The sequence below is a fragment of the Scardinius erythrophthalmus genome (genome assembly GCF_964197995.2).
Source record: "Scardinius erythrophthalmus genome assembly, chromosome: 7".
NCBI classification, from domain to species: domain Eukaryota; kingdom Metazoa; phylum Chordata; class Actinopteri; order Cypriniformes; family Leuciscidae; genus Scardinius; species Scardinius erythrophthalmus.
In genome coordinates this window covers 24,232,092-24,238,867 of record NC_138227.1, presented here as the reverse complement: position 1 = coordinate 24,238,867, position 6,776 = coordinate 24,232,092, and the positions used below count along the sequence as shown (strand labels likewise).

General features: G+C 36.1%; 1 long non-coding RNA gene across 2 annotated transcripts; it reads left to right on the top strand.

Annotated features, from left to right (window-relative positions):
* The first annotated feature begins 1,846 nt into the window (after positions 1-1,846).
* LOC308693283 lies at positions 1,847-5,943 on the top strand. 2 transcript variants are annotated; one of them, XR_014030429.1, is made up of 5 exons: positions 1,847-1,982; positions 2,238-2,373; positions 2,509-2,703; positions 4,304-4,417; positions 5,179-5,943. It is a non-coding gene; the product is annotated as an uncharacterized lncRNA (long non-coding RNA). The 2 variants fall into 2 exon arrangements; XR_014030430.1 differs by having other exon boundaries at positions 1,923-1,972.
* The last annotated feature ends 833 nt before the right edge of the window (positions 5,944-6,776 follow it).

Sequence of the window (6,776 nt, the reverse complement as noted above, 5' to 3'; positions counted from 1 at the left end):
AATCATGCTGGAATTGCAAATTCATTACGCCCCAGTAGACGTCTGTCATTGTCCACAGTGCATTGTATTAACATAACGTTTCCTCTCTGTTATTTCAGTTCAGCTGAGCCCTAGTCTGACGTAGATGATGCTGACAATGGTAACCAAATTATAATAATAACCAAATTAGTGAATTACGTAATGCACGTGCTTCGTCAGAGAAAATAATTAATGCAGTCTTACAATCCGAGAAAAAAAGTTGTCCTTTTTCGTAAATCACATAGCGGCGTTTTGTGCGCTCGGTGTTTTTTTTTTTTTTTTTTTTTTTTTCTTTGAAAGAGACTGCAACTACAAAGGAGGGACATTTTAGCTAAACAGTAAACATTACTAAACTTGAAAGACTGCCATACCTGTTAAAATGTTAGGGAGACCGGTAGGGGTGTGGATTGTAAAGAATTCTGGATCCAATTTACAGATTTAAACGAACAGATAAACTAAAACAGTTATTGAAAAGGTGTGTATGTTGGTCGCGCTGTATTTTGATTCAGTAAAAAAGAACCGACTCATATGAATCATTAGCTCGGGAATCTGACGACAATTGTCACACTAACCGACTCATAAGGGTAATTTGTTTGGGAATCATATTGAGGGCGCGTGCACGCAACAGGAAGTAAGCGCGCAAGGCTGTCCTAAAGCGCACTGCGCTGGACATCATGCATCGTGTTCAGGAATCATGAGATGTCAAGGAAAACATACTGTAAGTTAAATTAATTAGCCAATTTATTACATAATTTGTTAGTAAAACATAAAGTTTTACACTTTTTATTAATGTATTTTGTACAACATTTGCAACAGCTTTTATCACCTAAGGCCAACAATTAAGTTGTGTTGTCTGTTAGGCTACATAGGTTAAACTTAACAGATATTTAGAAGTTTATTTTAAAATGCAAAGTATTGAAATACAAAATAAACAGCTGTAAACGCTTGCATTTTAAACTATCCCCCAGTTTTACAGACAAGGTTTAAACTAAAATGCATGTTTGAGCTGTTTCAACTGAAAGCAACTTGCACTGACATATTGTCACTGTCAATGATCACTGCCATTGTTTCCCACATTTTCTAGTTTTATTCAGTGAGAACCGTCTCATGAGCTAACATTTTCCGAGAGTTGGACTACACTGGTCGCACTGTATGTTTTTAATTCACTGACAATAACTAAATCGTTGGGTTATTTGTGTAACCCAACCGTTGGGTTACACATATTGGGTCAATATGTTGGGTTATCTTAAAATTTATTGGGTCATTTGTTTATGTCGTTGGTTTATTTTTAGTTATAACCTAACCGTTGGGTTAAATAACCTACGGTTTCCGCAGCGACAGTTCAAATTTTAACGGTCCAGTGACAGACAGTCAACACAGAAGCTGCTGCTGCATCTTGATCATAAAAGGTAAGTCATATCGTTTTTATATATGTATAACATTAAGTATTGTATACTGAGACGTTGAATATAATTACTCTAAAACTGAATTTTATATTTAAAAAAAACAAAGTTCCCCTTAGTCCGTTTTAATGATCTCCGGGAAGTGAGATCGATTGGAAATTAATCCTAGCTATCCCGTTAGCTCGCAAGCAGAAATAAAATAATTAATTAAAAATTATACTAGTAAAACCATTTAGAGATGTACGTTACTACTACTGAGTTACCTACTACAATATTATACTAAGTAAGTTATGTCTAGTCTGAAATCACTATCTAGCATTACGCCTGTTTTACGGTATTCGTGATAGCAAATTTAAGGGACTTTAGTGATGGTCTGTCACAGCTGAAGCAGTGCTCCAGACTGGTAATGTACTTTTTTCGTACAGGTGCGACTACAATTGTCACTAAATGCGGAACGAAAGAGCTCTGAACCGTAGTGCACGGACCATTTATCAGCTCGGCCTCGCGGCGCGAGCTCACAGACATCGGTCACACGACACCACAACAGTGCTGTGAGATGCGGTGAGAAGCCTTTGAATTCGCTGAAATCTCCGCGATGAAAGAAAGATGAAAAAGTGCAGATATTCCTAACGAAATTGAAGTGGAAAACATGAGAAACACTTTGTAACAAATAAACTATTAGTTCATGATTAGTTAAAGAAAGTTTGTTATGTTTTCCAATACACAGATTACCTTGATTTACTGTAGTAACAAGTTTTTAAGGACTAGTTTACTTTTTTGAAAATATTTCTTTTTTTCTGATTCATTCTAACACAGGAAGGAGTAAATTAAAGTTTTACGCTACTGGATGACAATGGTTCTCAACTTTGGTCCTGGACAGTGTACAATAGTACACATTTTGGATGTCTTCCTTATCTGGCACCGGTCTTGGAGTCCCTCTACTAACAAGCTGGTAAGTTGAATAATGATTAGAGACCAGATGTGCAGTGCTGGGGCTACTACAGATCCAGGTACAGATAATTACTTATGTTTTTTTTTTTCCAGCTTTCTTCACTTATTTTAATACAGTATGTTTTAATTTCAATAGAGTCTGAGCTGTCTGATGACTGACAATGTTTGAGTGGCAAAAGAAAAGCAAGAAGTCCTCACAGCCAAGTCGAGGAGTTCATGAGAGACACACAACACCTCAACAAACTGCAGTGCATGGAATTGATCCTCTGGAACAAAAACTACCGAAGAAATCATTAGAGAACATCCTAGACTTCACAATTTTCTTGGAATGGTGAGTTTAATGAAGTTCAGTACAGAGGGTATGCGCGTGACGTAGTAGTAGGAAGTTCGGATAATTTTACTGACTTGGATCTTTAAATCTCGTTCATAAAAATGAACAAATCTTTTTTCAAGTCATTTCGTTCATTTCATATTTATTTAAATGTTATGTCAATAGCCAAATTCCCCAAACACATCAAATGTTGATCACATTTAGAATAAGAAAAAAACTGCAATGCAAGGAAGAGGCCAAATTATGAGAAACAGAAACGATTAAAGGTCCTGTTCTTCGTGATCCCATTTTTCAAACTTTAGTTAGTGTAATGTTGCTGTTAGAGCATAAATAATACCTGTAAAATGATAAAGCTCAAAGTTCAGTGCCAAGTGAGATATTTTATTTAACAGAAGTCCCCTTTCAAAGTCAACAGCGAACGGCCGGTTTGGGACTACTTCCCTCTACTTCCTGCTTTAATGACGTCACTAGAACAGTTTTTTGACTAACCTCCGCCTACAGGAATACACAAAAAAAGGGGGCGTGGTCTTGTTGCGCTCCCACGGAGAAGAGGAAGAGTTGCGTTTGTAGAGTGTGTTTGTCGCCATGTTGTCGAGACGCTGATATTTTCTTCCCGGAGTCAAATCACCTTTGTTTGGCCTTCCCAGGGGCGCTGTACTTAGAGATCAATGAGATCATCTATGTTCTCTGGGTCTGATTCCGGCTCAAATTGAATTGAAATTAAAGACATGTTTACAATAACACTGAGAGCATGCATCTCCACGTTATGGTTAGAGGCGTGACCTTTCCGGGCAACGTGCGCTAAGCTGCTGTTGAATCACAACACAGGAACCGCTGGCACAATCAGAACTCGTTACGTATTTCTGAAGGAGGGACTTCATAGAACAAGGAAGTTATCCGCCCGTTTTTAGGACAGTGAAAACAGCGGTATACAGATAAGGAAATTGTGTGAAAAATACTGTTTTTTTTTTTTTTTACACGCGAAACATGAACACATGTTATATTGCACACTGTAAACACAATCAAAGCTTCAAAAACACAGGAAAAACGGGACCTTTAATTGATTTATCTGGGTCTTCAGGCTATGCAGTCTGTTAGTTTACCTCAACTCCCAATCTAAGCCGTTAAAACATTAGTAACTCATTTATGGTCCAGCGCTGTCATGTGACAAAAGAATGAAAGACTCAGAAGAATCAGACCCGAAGACTCGAGAGGTTAACTAATCCATTCTCTTTCCGGTACTGACAGCATAGCCTCTATGGGACTGACAGGAAGAACGAAATATGAATATCCATGATCACTGGATCTTTGGTAAGTTGTAAGGAACACTATATCGAGTCCAACCTTTAGTTTAAACTGATAATCATTTGTTTTACTCACGTTTTCGCAGTTACCCCTATTAAATCCAGTCATGCAGCAGCTCTTCGGCGGGAAAGTGACGTCAGTGCATACCCTCTATAGTCTATAGGGAAGGAGTGTCTTATTTTGGAAAATTGTTTTGGCTGTGTCTAAGTGCATATGAATTTAGGTTGACACACGTGTGGTATAGTTGAAAACTGGATTTTTTTTTTCTTTTTCTTTTTTTTCTTGTCTTTCAAAGATGATCCCGGAGAAATGGCCTGACATCCTGCCATCATCGCCATACCTCACAAATGGAAAAATGGTGTGTCCAACATATGCTGAAATGAAGTGCAGCTTAAATGACATTAAGCCTGTAAGTAAAAGCAACACTATCAAATCAAGTTTGATAAATTACACTGCTCTTCGGCTTATGTTCGTCCACTTCTTCTTTTCTTCAATGATTCCGCTTGTTAATGGGATTGTTCATCCAAAAAAAGAAAATTCTGTCATGATTGCTCACCCTCATGTCGTTCTAAACCTGTAAGACTTTCTCTCATCTTAGGATCACAAAAGAAGATCTTTTAGATGAAATCTGAGAGATTTCTGTCCCTCCATTGACAATCTACACAAGTACCGCTTTCAAGCCCCAGAAAGGTAGTAAAGACTTCATTAAAGTAATCCAAGTGACTCCAGTGGTTTAATCTTAATTTTAAATTTTAAATTATGTTTAAGGGATAGAATATACTCATGTCACTTCATAAAATTGAGGTTAAACCACTGGAGTAACATGTATTACCTTTATGATGTGTTTGCTACCTTTCTGGGGATTATAAGTGATAGTTGTGTAGCTGTCAATGGAGGGACAGAAATCTCTCAGACTCATCAAAAAGATCTTTATTTGTGTTCCGAAGATGAACAAAAGTCTTACAGGTTTGGAATGACAAGAGGGCGAGTAATTAATGACAGAATTTACATTTTTGGGTGAACTAATCCTTTAACGGCAGGTGTAATGACTAATTAGAGTGACCATAATTTAATTCAATACAGCACTGCTTTGATGTAACTTTTTCATAATTTAACACTGTTGATGTTGTCACAGTGCATGCCCAACTGAACATTATTTATTCTTTTAAGGATGGAGACAAGTGAGAAACAGTGAGACAAGCCCGGATCCACATGACTTGATGCTTAATTGGGGACGAAGAGAACTCACAAGTTTTTATCATATTCAGTGTGGAAGCAGTTGAACAGAAGACTTTATTTCAAGCAATGGATGTGTTTCAAAAATGTTTTACATCTATGACAAACTACTTCAAGACCTCTGCACCCATTTTGGGAGTTTTTGTAGCACGCAAACTTTAATATATCTAGAGATATATCTGGAGGAGTTCCTGCCTCATTAAGAACTTTGATCATCATCATCATTAGGTCCAGTAGTCAACATATGTATTTGTAGTTTTATTACTCAAGGTATGTTTACACTAACACATCAATGCATTCAGTGTACAGTGAAGAACTTTTAATAAAGTTGTGATTAGGATTTATTGTTATTAATTTGTGTATTCTTTCCATATTTGTATAGGTTATTGAATTAAATAGGTTATTAATGTGTAGTTCTTAATTTAGTGTTCATTTTGAATTTTTGTGTGCTGTATGCTGTACAATTGTATGTATGCTATGTGTATTTTTGTGTAGGTTTTGAATGTGTTCTGTTTGTACATATTTGCATAGGTTTTGAATTTATTATGTGTGTTGTATGTACACTTGTGCATTTTGAATTTATGTACACAATTATGTATATTTACATTAAATCCTAGACTCCACAATATATAGTTTGTAATTGAAAAATATATTTGTTGAAACATATGTGTTGTTTATACAAATAAACAATTGTATTTGAAAACAATGTGTATTTTATTTATTAAAATAAGGTCATAAATAAAAATAAATATTTAACTCAACTGTTGGGTTATTTTAACCCAACTGTATTTTAACCCAATGCATTGGGTTAAAATAACCCACAGTTGGGAAGGTGCTATACCAATCCACAGTTGGGTTATTCGTTGGGTTATTTTTAACCCAACATTTTTAAGTGAGGCAGGAATCGACCTGGTTGCGTTGTAGGCTGTTTTTAGACTGCATGTTTTGCACTGGATTCAGGTTAAAAGGCTAGAGAACTGTGAGCCCTTGTAAAACGGCAATTGCAACAAAGTTTAACATAACTTGTTTAACAATTCCCGGACCAAATTATTTTCTTTCATAGTTTACTATCAATGGGTCAAAGGAAAAATGGAGAAGGCAGTCAGATGTATACATTCCCATATTCATACACATCTGCATACCTCAAAAATGTTATTCATCAAATTCAGTTTACTCAGTACATACAGTACATGTTTCCTCCTGCTTAATCAACACGAAATACTGAGTTCTTTGTATTCAACATCTATTTACACAGTTTAAGGAAATGTTGTAGACGTAAAACCACTTTAATGTGTAGCAAATAAACATAGGAATATTATAATAAAGTTTGAAATTGGCTACATAACAAATGTATTACAGACAAATGTTTACACCCTCCCAGTCTCCCGTATACGAGTTTCCTCAAAGGTGGTCTCAAGAAGCAACGGGATCATTTCATGCAATTTAATGCTGGCAGTTGGGCTTTTTATACCTATTTCAAATAACTAGAAATAAAAGTAATTATATTGCATAACGTTGTTTGTGTAATTCTC